Source organism: Lactuca virosa, chromosome 8 (genome assembly GCF_052849685.1).
Source record: "Lactuca virosa cultivar CGN04683 chromosome 8, Lactuca_virosa_CGN04683_v6, whole genome shotgun sequence".
Classification (NCBI taxonomy): domain Eukaryota; kingdom Viridiplantae; phylum Streptophyta; class Magnoliopsida; order Asterales; family Asteraceae; genus Lactuca; species Lactuca virosa.
The window spans coordinates 155373190-155387690 of record NC_136433.1 but is presented as its reverse complement, the minus strand read 5'-3'; the positions used below and the strand labels follow the sequence as shown (position 1 = coordinate 155387690).

At 29.8% G+C, this 14501-nt stretch overlaps 1 long non-coding RNA gene across 2 annotated transcripts; it reads right to left on the bottom strand.

Annotated features, from left to right (window-relative positions):
• Window positions 1–12422: 12422 nt before the first annotated feature.
• Window positions 12423–14201, bottom strand: LOC145133901 (uncharacterized). Of its 2 annotated transcripts, none has more exons than XR_013718813.1 (3): window positions 13759–14201; window positions 13209–13299; window positions 12423–13116 (listed from the first exon to the last, which is right to left on the bottom strand). It is a non-coding gene; the product is annotated as an uncharacterized LOC145133901 (long non-coding RNA). The 2 variants fall into 2 exon arrangements; XR_013718812.1 differs by having other exon boundaries at window positions 12448–12626; window positions 13759–14200.
• Between the last annotated feature and the right edge of the window lie 300 nt (window positions 14202–14501).

Here is a 14501-nt window from a genome sequence, read left to right as displayed (position 1 = left end):
GAAGAAGAAGAAGAAGAAGAAGAAAGAAGAAGAAGAAGAAGAAGAAGAAGAAGAAGAAGAAGAAGAAGAAGAAGAAGAAGAAGAAGAAGAAGAAGAAGAAGAAGAAGAAGAAGAAGAAAAAGAAGAAGAAGCAGAAGAAGAAGAAGAAGAAGAAGAAGAAGAAGAAGAAGAAGAAGAAGAAGAAGAAGAAGAAGAAGAAGAAGAAGAAGAAGAAGAAGAAGAAGAAGAAGAAGAAGAAAAGAAGAGGAAGAGGAAGAAGAAAGAAGAGGAAGAGGAAGAAGAAGAAGAAGAGGAAGAAGAAGAAGAAGAAGAAGAAGAAGAAGAAGAAGAAGAGAAGAAGAAGAAGAAGAAGAAGAAGAAGAAGAAGAAGAAGAAGAAGAAGAAGAGAAGAAGAGGAAGAAGAGGAAGAAGAAGAAGAAGAAGAAGAGGAAGCAGAGGAAGAAGAAGAAGAAGAAGAAAGAAGAAGAAAGAAGAAGAAGAAGAAGAAGAAGAAGAAGAAGAAGAAGAAGAAGAAGAAGAAGAAGAAGAAGAAGAAGAAGAAGAAGAAGAAGAGAAGAAGAAGAAGAAGAAGAGAGAAGAAGAGAAGAAGAAGAAGAGGAAGAAGAAGAAGAAGAAGAAGAAGAAGAAGAAGAAGAGAAGAAGAAGAGGAAGAAGAAGAGGAAGAAGAAGAAGAAGAAGAGGAAGAAGAAGAGGAAGAGAAGAAGAGAAGAAGAAGAGAGAAGAAGAAGAAGAAGAAGAAGAAGAAGAAGAAAGAAGAAGAAGAAGAAGAAGAGAAGAAGAAGAAGAGAAGAAGAAGAAGAAGAAGAAGAAGAAGAAGAAGAAGAAGAAGAAGAGAAGAAGAAGAAGAAGAAGAGGAAGAAGAAGAAGAAGAGGAAGAAGAAGAAGAAGAAGAAGAAGGAAGAAGAAGAAGAAGAGGAAGAGGAAGAAAGAAGAAGAAGAAGAAGAAGAAGAAGAAGAAGAAGAAGAAGAAGAAAATAAAACACGTCCTTCAACTTAATTGTCCTGCATTCAAAAGTTTCAACGCCTGTAACATTTCATCCACTATTGTCACCGAAGGTTACCATTGGACCATCCTTCTCTGTGAAATTTGTTAAAAGGGACTTGTAACCGGTCAAGTGTCTAGAGCTTCCACTGTCTAGGTACCAAGTTTGTCCTAGATTTGTACTTGAATCCGGTGTCAGCGTGAGAACTATCAGCATCACATATGTCATCAGGGGAATCATTTATAATAGCCACAAGACCCTTGATATTCAGCCCTTCATCTTTAGAAGTCTCCTCTTCTTCTACCCATTCATCAAGATCCTCTTGTTTTGGAATGAAGGCTTTAGGAAGAGAGATGTTTTCTTGCTTCATGTGTGCTACCAGCTTTTTGTACAAGAATTCATAGTTCTCAGGGCTTTGGGCGTCTTTCTTCTCCTTACAGTCCCTAGCAAATTAATCAGGGCTTCCACAGTTAAAGCAATTACCTGAGTTTTTCTTCTCGGAAGTGGATCTCCTTGCTGAACTGCTTCCCTTGAACTGAGTTCTTCAAACCTCGTTTGCTCTGCTTTGTTCGTAACGCTTGACGATAAGTGCAGCGCTGGAAACAAACTCATCGGTGAGATCTTCATCACTTTCTTCACCCTGATCTGAAATATTTGAGTCACTGATGTTTTTCCTTGCTTCCTTTCAAGACACCAGGGCAACAGACTTTTCCTTGCTTGACTCCTTCATGATTTCCTCACGAAGAGCTTTGGTCTCTTTATAATTTCGCAAATTACCGAACAAAGAATTCAGATCCATGGTATCGATCTTCTCACCATTCTTAAGAACATCAGTGTGATACTCCTAGCTTTTCCCAAGATAATCAAGAAATTTTAGAACCAACCGTGATAAGTGCTTGACGATTCTCAGCATGTGCATATCATTAACCAAACAGTTGAACCTATTGAAGGTTTGAATAAAAGACTCGCCTTGTTGAGCAAAGAAATACTCGTATCTTCGATTAAGATTATTGTTGGTCGTAGCCTGGACTTCCACAGTGCCTTCACAAGCCACTGTCAGCGTGTCCATAATCTCTTGGGTTGATTCATAATTCTATATGAGATGATACACTTGGTATGGAAGAGAGTTTCCAATAGCAGCCCTGGATTTTACATCAAGACTAAGGAGTCTTTTGTCATCGTCATCATAACTCATCTCTGGCTTTTGCTGCAGGGGGCAACGGGAGCGTTGTTGACCATGGGTTGGTACATAGAAACATGGGGACATTTTTCAACAATATTTCTCATCTCATAGTCCATGGTTTTAAGAACCACCATGGCCTTGTTTTTCCACATGGCAAAGTTGTGTTCATCGAAGGGAGGAATTTTGTTGAGACCAAAGGATTTGGAATTGCTTGAAGTCGACATGATTACTTGAGTGTATCAAAAACCTGATCTAATACCAATTAAAGGTTTGTATCGATCAGATACACTTCAAGTATGAATAACAAACGTAAAACTAATCTAAGCAAAATAATAAACATAAAGAAAATAACACAGAGGTTCTCCAAATTGTTCTTTCACAAAGAAAGAGTTTTGTCTTCACAAAGAAGACAGGTTTGTCACAAAGACGATTGACACGAAGCCACGATCACAACATTAGGGTTTTCCCTAATGTTGTATTTATACTAATCTATACATGTATATCCCTTGATTGAAGGGATTGCGTCTAATCTATACTAAGAATCGATCTTATCATAAAGATATCAGATCTGTGATCTATTCTATACGTATCTATATCATTACCTAATATACAAAAGATTACAATCTATTAACTCTTCTATAAGCTGACACTAATAAGCTTGATACGATGGCACTATAGATGAAGTAGACGTTAATGCTGATCTATCAACATTTCGTGTGTTTGACTCATCAGATCATAAGGCTTGACCTTACAAAATATCAATTTACTTTGATATTTCTAGGATCGTGATTTCAATCAGTTTCCAAAATCTAGGATTTCAACCCTATAGCCTGGGGTATCACGAAATCAGAGTTGGGATAATCCAAAGAATTACAGATTAGAAGTCAGGCCACTTCTAAATTTGATAACACAGAATAATACCTTATTGTTTTCTGTTCTTGAGAGATAGATCAAATCAAAGTATGATTTTTGTGTATATATGTTCTATCCCGTTTTTTGGAACATTCATCATTCTTATATAGATGTAAGAAATCGGTTATAAGTTGGTTGCAAGGTGGTTAAACGAAAGTTCCATGCTTTTTGGCGCCAAAAGTGTTGGTTATTATGACATAACCAACTAAAGACATCGTCATGATATCACTACTAGCTTTGGCGGGAATTTTCATGGCTGGACTCATTCGGTTCAAACCAATGTCAGGGCTCTGCCCCTTGGACCCCAGAAGGGGTGCTGCCCCTAGACCCTGCCAGGGGCGCAAACCCATGGAACCCTGCACCCAAGGGCTCTACCCCCGGACTCCCGTATTCTCGATTTCATATTCATCATTCCGAGTGTACACCCCCACACCTCCTGTCTCGGTTAGTAAATGGAGTTCAGCCTATCTCATTATATAATAACTTCACCAAAATATGTTGATAACACTAAAATCACCAACATGTATTTTGCCTTTATATTTACAATTAATGAAAGAGGATCATTATAAGAAAATATTCTAACTATTATCTATTAGTAACACCTATTAAATGAATTCACGCTTTGCCGCAGGTATTTATGTGTTTTTGTTGCGTATTAAGAGTGAGAATTTATTAAACCAATGACATTTTAGAAAGTTATAAGTTAAGGGGGTAAAAGTAACATTTAAAAAAATAGAGGATGTGAAAAACGAATTTTACAAAGTAGAGGAGTAAAAATCATATTATATATTCTACAGAGACGTGGGGATAAACACGAAAGTCTAGAAAACGTAAGGGTAAAAGTAATATTTGACAACTTGAAGGTGGGGCAGTGAAAGTTTAGAAAACGAAAGGGTAAAAATGATATTTTACCAAGTTAAAGGTGGAAGGGTGAAAGTAATATTTTAAAACTAAATAGTTGAAAAACAAAATCATTTTACAAAACAGAATGGTTGCAAGTGACAAATTATACAAAGTCGAAGGATTATAGTTGCAGTTTACGCATTGACATATATTTGTACTAACGTTTAAAAAAATTAGAGTGGTGGAAAATGCATTTTACAAAGTAAAGGAGGGGAATTATATTATATATATACTGACGAGGGATAAACAACAAAGTTTAGAAAACGAAAGTGTAAAAGTGATAATTTTACAAAGTTGAAGTTGAAGGGAATGAAAATGACATTTTAAAAAGTAATGGGGTGGAAAATATGATTTTACAAAGCAAATGGGTTGCAAGAGTTATATATATATATATATATATATATATATATATATATATATATAATATATATATATATATATATATATATATATATATATATATATATATATAGAGAGAGAGAGAGAGAGAGAGGTAAGTTCAATTGAGAAAAAATAAAAGGTTGAGAATGGGGGAATCATTCTCAGCCAATCATTTTTATATATGTAAAACACATTTAGATTAAGTCATTAAAGACACGTTGTTTTTCTGAATCGTTCATTCGTTCTTCATCAACAACATCTGTTATGCATTCATCTGGATCGTTCCTATGTTCTTCATCAACATCATATCTTCTCCATCAACATCATCTGTTCTTCATCAACGTTATCTGTTCTTCATCAAAAAAACATCAACGTCACCTGTTCATCATCAAAAAACATCGACACTTCATAAAACATCAATTCTTCATCAAATATCTTCGTTATTTCATCAAAATGTTGTGATTCATCATCAAAAACATTTATTCGTACTATTAAGTGTAAGTCGTGATTTAATCTTGTCCAGTTTCATTGATGTCAAGCAAAATCGATAAACATAATCCATATTTATCGATGTCACATCATTTTGCGATCACCAGTCATCGAAACTTCATCAATCGAACCTTCACCAATATCAAAAAACAGATAGCAATTGAAAGTGCATCAACAGAACCATATATTTGAAGATTTTTTTTTAAAATCGCTTTTCAGGCTAGAAAAACTTCGTTTTTCATAAAAAATTTCACAATATTTGATCTAAACCTACTGATTATTGATCAAATTTATAGGATTTGATTTGTGTTGTAATTATTGGCTTCAATTGTTAATTTTTCACCATAATTATATAAGTTAATTTATTTGCACGCCAACTGTTCGATGAAATGCATAAACTAAATATATCACGTAATATTCACAAGTGAATATGCCTTTACACGATAATCAATGTATCTCTTTTAAAAATACAGAGTAATTATGTAATTCATATGTGAATAACATATAAAAATTATTTTCACATGCGAATACATGTAATATTCACAAATGAATACAGGTAATATTCATAAATGATAATGTATTTTTTTCGAAAAAAAAACATTGTTTTGAGGTCCTAAGCAAGTTTGTAATTCATATGTGAATAACATATAAGAATCATATCAGCATGTGAACATATGTAATATTCACAAATGAATATATATGTAATAATCAAATGTGAATATATATATATATATATATATATATATATATATATATATATATATATATATATATATATATATATATATATATATATATATATTATTCACAAATGAATAAAACTGTCAATAAAACCGAGGACTACAAAATATATAAAATTAAAGATAAAAAAAGTATTTGATAAAAATATATATTTATTCACATACAACTAATCTTTTTAGGTTAATAAAATAATTATATAAGCATATATATTTTTATTAATGTTGTATTCATTTGTGAATAAATGATAACTTTTTTTTCGAAAAATTATAAAAATAGAAAAACGTCATTTTGAGGCCTTAAACAGTCCCGAATGGCCGAAAAACACCGTACGTCACGGCGACGCTGTGAGTTTTGTACATCGCACCATTTTACATCAAATATGCGAATTTCGTCCAATTCGGAGACTAAACTTCATTGCGGCAAATTGTTTTGATGATGTCACTAAATTTTCATTTCTACTAGTGATGACATCATAATGACATACTATTTATTCATATATGAATAAAGTTTAGAAATCATTACGACATATTTACTGATGATGTTACTAACTTCCATCCCACTAGTAAAAACATCATTGTAATATGTTATTTGTATTTATGTGAATAAACTATACATGTATATTTATTTATTTTGTGAATACAACCTTTATATATAAAAATAAATAATACACTATAAGAATTGGTTGTGAATAGTTTTTTTTTTTGTATATTGTAACAATATTATTTTACATGTAAAATCAACATTATACTAAGACAAACAACGTTGTATTGGTTAATGAATATCATTTGTATTTGAATTTAACACGATCAAAATGAAGAATATATTAAATTGTATAACATTTACATGTGAATGTAAAAACATATTGTCTTCGTCAATGATATCTTCTCAATTACGTCAACTAATCGTCAACCACCAGGATACGAACAAACCATTGATTGAAATGTTATTCTTTTATTGAGTTATAACGATACCTGAAAAACATGTGAATACACATAAAAAATGTTAAAAATATACTTTTAGTTCATAATAATAGCGATTTATCACATTCTAATTATCACATGGTATATTCACACATGAATGTACAATCATATGTGAATATTATATGATATATATTGTTTATATTGTATATTTACATGTGATATTACATGGTGTATTCACAAATGAATATTACATAGTATATTCACATATGAATATTATATGGTAGATTCACATGTGAATATTATATGGTATATTTACTTGTGAATATTACACATTCTAGTCACATCTAAATATTGCATGGTATATTCATTCATGAATATTACACGGTATATTCACATATGACTAGTATATAGTATATACACTTGTGAATATGATACAATATATTCATATTTAAATATTAAACGATGCATTCACTTGTGAATATTACATAGTATTTTCACTTGTAAGTATTAGATGATATATTCACTTATGAATATTAGATGGTATATTCATATGTGAATATTACACAGTTTATTCACATATGGATATTACACAGGATATTAACATATGAATATTACAAGGTATATTCACAAATATATATAATTTTTATATGTAATTCACATATGAATAACATATAAAATTGTATATTTGTTTTGTGTTTTAATAATCATATACTGATTAAGGTGCGAAAACATATTCATATGTGAATATAACGTGGTAATTTAGTTTATGCATTTCATCAAACAGTTGGAGTGCATACATTTTACATCAAATATGTGAATTTCGTCCAATTTGGAGACTAAACTTCATTGCGGCAAATTGTTTTGATGATGTCACTAAATTTTCATTCCTACTAGTGATGACATCATCATGACATGCTATTTATTCATATATGAATAAAGTTTAGAAATCATTACGACATATTTACTGATGATGTTACTAATTTCCATCCCACTAGTAAAAACATCATTGTAATATGTTATTTGTGATTATGTGAATAAACTATACATGTATATTTATTTATTTTGTGAATACAACATTTATATATAAAAATAAATAATACACTATAGAATTGGTTTGTGAATAGTTTTTTTTTGTATATTGTAACAATATTATTTTACATGTAAAATCAACATTATACTAAGACAAATAACATTGTATTGGTTAATGAATATCATTTGCATTTGAATTTAACACGATCAAAATGAAGAATATATTAAATTGTATAACATTTACATGTAAATATAAAAACATATTGTCTTCGTCAATGATATCTTCTCAATTACGTCAACCAATCGTCAACCACCAGGATATGAACAAACCATTGATTGAAATGTTATTCTTTTATTGAGTTATAACGATACATGAAAAACATGTGAATACACATAAAAAATGTTAAAAATATACTTTTAGTTCATAATAATAACGATTTATCACATTGTAATTATCACATGGTATATTCACACATGAATGTATAATCATATGTGAATATTATATGATATATATTGTTTATATTGTATATTTACATGTGATATTACATGGTATATTCACAAATGAATATTACATAGTATATTCACATATGAATATTATATGGTAGATTCACATGTGAATATTATATGGTATATTTACTTGTGAATATTACACATTCTAGTCACATCTAAATATTGCATGGTATATTCATTCATGAATATTACACGGTATATTAACATATGAATAATATATAGTATATACACTTGTGAATATGATACAATATATTCATATTTAAATATTAAACGATGCATTCACTTATGAATATTACATATTATTTTCACTTGTAAGTATTAGATGATATATTCACTTATGAATATTAGATGGTATATTCATATGTGAATATTACACAGTTTATTCACATATGAATATTACACAGGATATTAACATATGAATATTACAAGGTATATTCACAAATATATATAATTTTTATATGTTATTCACATATGAATAACATATAAAATTGTATATTTGTTTTGTGTTTTAATAATCATATACTGATTAAGGTGCGAAAACATATTCATATGTGAATATAACGTGGTAATTTAGTTTATGCATTTCATCAAACAGTTTGAGTGCATACAAGTAAGCTTTTTTAAAACTGCTAAAAACATGATACTTTGACTATTTAAAACTTACAATATAGTAGATTGATAGAGAATTATATGAAATTTTTCAAAAAAAAATGATTTGATGTTTTTCTAACCTTAATTTCGAAGTTTTGTTTGATGATCGATGTTGAATGAATGATATGAAGTGAAACTGTTGTTGATTATCGATGATGTTGATCTAATGACACTGGGAGTATAATTAATCGTAGATGTTGAAGATATGCTCGTATTCAAGCAAAATTGAAGGTTGGATTGAAAGAACCAAAAACGAATTTTTTTTGTGTACTGTTGAATGACGTTGATGAACATGTTTTTGACGAAGATGGATGATTGATTAACACTGGATGATGTTGATCGAGGATTTAATTGAAGAAATTTGGATGATCGTTGAAGGTTGGAGAAGAAATTTGGATGATGAACAATCGAGTAGTAAAGAATTTGAATTGTTATCAAATTATCCACAGTTACGTATCTGTGATTGAAGGATATCATATCATATATACAAGTTTGCCACCATGTATTTTATGTTAAGGTGCTAATTAAATATTGGCTGAGAATGATTCCCTCATTCGCAACATTTTTTTTCTCAATTGAACCCTCCTATATATATATATATATATATATATATATATATATATATATATATATATATATATATATATATATATATATATATATATATATATATATATATATATGATAGGATCAGCAATTTTTAATGGTCGTTTACAATGAAGTATAAGCCTGTACCAAACAAAACTTGAATAATAAAATTTAGATATGTTTTTTTTTAATATTCTAGTATTACAAATACAGTATGATATCTTCAGAAACATTATTTGGTTAGGTGAAGAGAATAATAAAACTTTTAAAAATACGTTGAAGATGAAGGTCGATTGTGAAGAGTGGGTGGCAACTAAGGAGCCAGGGGTAAAAGTGGAATGTTTTTGGTGAAGTAGAGAGGTTGAACCACCCATAAGCGCAGACCTTCCCTTTCTTTTTAGGTGATCTTTCTTTAAAAAAAAAAATCAATTTTAAATAGCATTTTTTTTCGAGAAAATTTAAAAAATATAAAGAAAATAGATATATTATTATGTTAAATACTTTTACGAGTCGTAAATTAAAGAGAAAAACGGACTTATCATTTTTACATTTTTCTATGTCTTGTAACTTTTATTCAATCAAAGAGTTAGGTACGATGTAGCTCATCAATTTTTCTTTTTATTATTATTATTATTTTTTTTTAGAGTAAATTTATTCTACTATTAAATTACTATTAAATCCATATATGTTTCTAAGAGGATACGGTGTGTCACGAGACGTGCTCGTTGTGGCTGAGGTGGACGCCCAAAACGGCGTTGCATCTCGTTGTACACCGCCCCAGCATCTAGTTGCTTCTCGTCATTGGGCTTCTCGTCGTCGTTACAACCTACACCAACGAGTAAAATCCGAACGTTGTCATCTTTTTAGCCATTGTCAATGGTCAAAACAATAAAAAAAAACATATTTATTCTCAAAAGTTTGGTGTTGCATCTTGTTGCTCATTTCCCCCCTTGGTGTTATAACACCATTTGCTTAGGTGACATGTGAGGTGGCATAATTTGGTGTTGCATCTTGTTGCCCACACTCAATGCTCTAACGAGACTTAATACCGTTGGTCTAAAAAACTCTTTGATAGCTCATCAATTTTTATTGATATTATGTATAAAAGAGTTGTCATAAATGTTATGTGAGACTTTTGTCCCAATACCTGTTATTATGGGAAAATACCGGCAATAGTAAAGAAATTGGGGGTATTTTCAAAATTTAGACATGAAAATGGACATTTCCGGATATAGACATGCATTCCGCGGAGGTAGCTCCGCGGAGCTCCGCGGAATCTACTGTAGCTCCGCGGATTGGCAAAATCGTAAATAAATTAGTGTATTTAAAAAATAAAAAAAAAAAAAAAAAAAAAAAAAAAAAAACACTCTAGATCCATTCCGCGGAGATACAGTGGATTCCGTAGAGCTCCGCGGAGGTAGCTCATAGGAATGGATCTTCAGTTTTTTTTTTTTTTTTCAAATCGATTATTCGGAGTTTATATTCATTCCCCCAATTAATTATGTTCATGATAGTATGAATTTTTTTTGACAATGTTTGGTATGAATGTGAGATGGAAAAAAATTGGTTTTTTAGTTAGAGATCATTACATAAAAGAATCATTAGAGAAGTTTTTTTTTTTTTTTTTGAAGATCCATTCCTCGGAGCTACCTCAGCGGGGCTCCGCGGAATCCACTGTAGCTCCGCGGAATGGATCTTGAGTTTTTTTTTTTTTTTAATTTCATCATTTATTTACGATTTTGCCATTCTGCGGAGCTACAATAGATTCCGTGGAGCTCCTCGGAATCCATGTCTACACCCGGAAATTCAATTTTTTGTGTCTATATTTTGGAATTCAACCCCAAATAATGTCTATACCCGGTATTTTCCCTGTTATTATTGGTTATAACTTATAAGAGGAACAAATAAATAGTAAACATTTATCATACAAATATACTTTTAATATAACTACGCATCTTTTTTTTTTTAACGGCTCAAAGTCTAAATGGAATGAATATTGTGGTAAAAAGATAGCATTTTTAATTTTCTTCGAACAGTACATTGATTATAATAGCAGTTAATCTCTTATCTTCTTTATTTTAGTTAACTAACTATTTTTTTGCGTATGTAACTAACAATCATAGCATGTTAATCAAGGAGAAACTTACGCCAACATTTTTTTTAAGGCAATGTACTCTTGTTAGTGAAGACTAACAATTTTTTGATACTTTGAAGGTGTTACATAAACGATCACAAAAAAAAAAAAAAAAAAAAACAAAAACAAAAACAAAAAAACAAAAAAACAAAAAAAAAAAAAAAACAAAACGTGTCATGGTTTAGTCGATACTAACGGCATTAGCTGATAAAAATAAAAATTAAAAGGTTTTTTTTATATGAATAATTAAAAAAGTAAACAAATAAACAAATTTCTGAAAACTTAGGTTTTTCTAGGTTTTAGAAAAAAATAATAAATATATGGATGTGACCCACTTCCAATTATTCGTATTAAACTAATATGCCACTCTTACCTTGTTAAAATACTAATAGAAAAAACCATAAAAGAAATAGTTTATATATATATATATATATATATATATATATATATATATATATATATATATAGCGAAAGGTTATATTGAGAACATGAAAAGGTTGAGAACGCGAAAACGATTGTGGACCAATCATTAGTGAAGGGCATAATAGGATTTTTACAGTATTAATTAATATGAATATGTTATGTGCAATTAATGGAATTCAATGTAACCTCCGGTTTCCAAAATTCTAAATAGCATTTATAAAATAAATATTATACTTTTTAATTAACGAATTTCGTTATGATTATAATTTTTTTTTATAATCAAATATTAAAGCTATTGATAATTTTTTTTTTCTTTGGAATATTCGTAATCAAATATATTAATAAAACATATTCCGAATCATATATTAATTCGTTTGTAATACTAAATGAATAAAACACAATTTTTATATAAAAAATTCAATATAATGGTAATCATAAGTAAATAAAACTCATTACATAAATAATTATATGATACCACCATTCATACGTGAATAACATAAAATTTAGAGATAAAAAAATTAAATACAATTATAAACATAAATGAATAAAACACATTGCCCTATTAATTAGATTATACTTTCATTCATAAATGAATAACCAAAAAAATACAATGTGATAATTTTCAATTTTTCATATATATCGTAAATGAATATAACACAAACATCAATTACAATAGAATAATTAACTATTATTTTATAAATATATTAATATGTCATGATGATTTCCGCTTTAGAGTGTTTGGTTGTACATCCGCATTCCATAAGTGCAATCCAGACAGTCTTGATTTTCTCTCGACATTGTCAAATACAAATATATATCAATAACATTAACTAAAGAAAAAAAAAATGTAAAACAATAGACATTAATCTTAACAAAATATATCTATAATCATAAACGAATACAACTTAACATGTATGTTACCCCTTCATGGATGAATAGAACATAAATTATACAAAAAATCCATAAAAATTTGCAATCGTAAATGAATAATTTCGTATTTTTGATCGAATCATTTATAATTGTATTCTTATATAAATAAAAATAGTTTTTGTCATCATCCTTATTTCTTTACATACAAATAATCTATAATTATATTTAAATAAGAAAATTTACGATATATTACGGACTTGACCAATTAAAAAAAAACATCAAACCACATATAAAATAATAACTTTGGCATAGTATGATATAAATTGAGAAATAGAAAATTATCAATATTAATATACACATCATCATTCACTTTGGCATAGGGTTTAGCTTCCCATCTTACTGTGATATAAATTGAGAAATAGAAAATTATCAATATTGATATACATATAACTAGGGATTTTAGTTAAATGAAGACGAAAAGAGCATTGTACCTTCTTCCAAAAAAAAATCGAGCAATATCATCCGTTTCATCCTCCATAATTTTCAAAGCTTTGCAGGTTGTCATCCATACCTTGTGTATAACTACAAAAGGAACAGATCGATAAACAAGCTACAGAAAAAACAAAAAGCAAAGATAAATTTTTTTTTCTTTCTAAATCACGTGATCAAAACAATCTGTTTCCAATATGAATTTTCCATAATACCTCACTCAAAGTTTATGGATTGGAGTTTTGTTTCACCTACCATTAATATGCATTTATTTATTCATGTTTTATTTTGCGGGTATCCCAAATCATTTAGTAAATGGGAAGAGTATGACTTATAAATAACATATTCAAGAGAAAATGCATTACTGGCTACGTATTATTTGATTGTCAATTTAAGCTCACCCCTCTGCATGTTCTTCAAACATTTTTAGGCTCTTTTCAACAAATCATATCTACCCTTCGTCACAGTAAAAAAACCAACACATAACTGGAAGAAGAAATTGACGGAAAGGAAAGACCGACAGTTGTAGAGGTGGCTTTAGTTGATGCTGACCTTTGTCTTTGGTGTGGCTAAGATGGTGAAGAAGGGCTGTAGGAGACTGATTAGGATGGTAGACGGTGGCTGGATAATTGCGTCTTGTATGATGATGGCGGAGGTTGCATAAATGGTGTCGTGTGTTGTGATGATAGTGGAGGCCGGCAACTACAAATGGAGTCTTGTATCTCGTACCAGTTTGATCATCGCAAACATCTTTCTAATCTCGATGGTTTACGGTTGTGGTTCTAGCGGCTATGGTATTGTTGTTGGCTGCGTGAAAAGACGAAGACGGTGAGAATAGATGGTGGTGGTGGATGAACGAAGATGTGAGAATAGATGGTGGTGGTGGTGTTATGGAGGGATAAAGTTTTTAGCAGCAAATATGTTTGGCGTTGGCTAGTTGTGAATTACATTTAGGGTTTATGTTTCCTTCTAATACCGGTTACGTAGAGAAAGAGAGAAATATAGCTAATTTAGAGGATATACCATTTATTGATTTTTCGGAATTCCCATTATACCCTTTTGTCCATTTAGAAGTTACAAATTTATCTCATTAATTTCATAATTTAAATAATAGCCAAAGATCTAAAAATTTAAAAGGTCAGGATCAGTTCTCGCGTTCTCAACATTTGGAACGTTCTCAATATAACTTATCTCTCTCTCTCTCTCTCTCTCTATATATATATATATATATATATATATATATATATATATATATATATATATCAAGATTGCAGAAAACGCTCGACGTAGGCTTG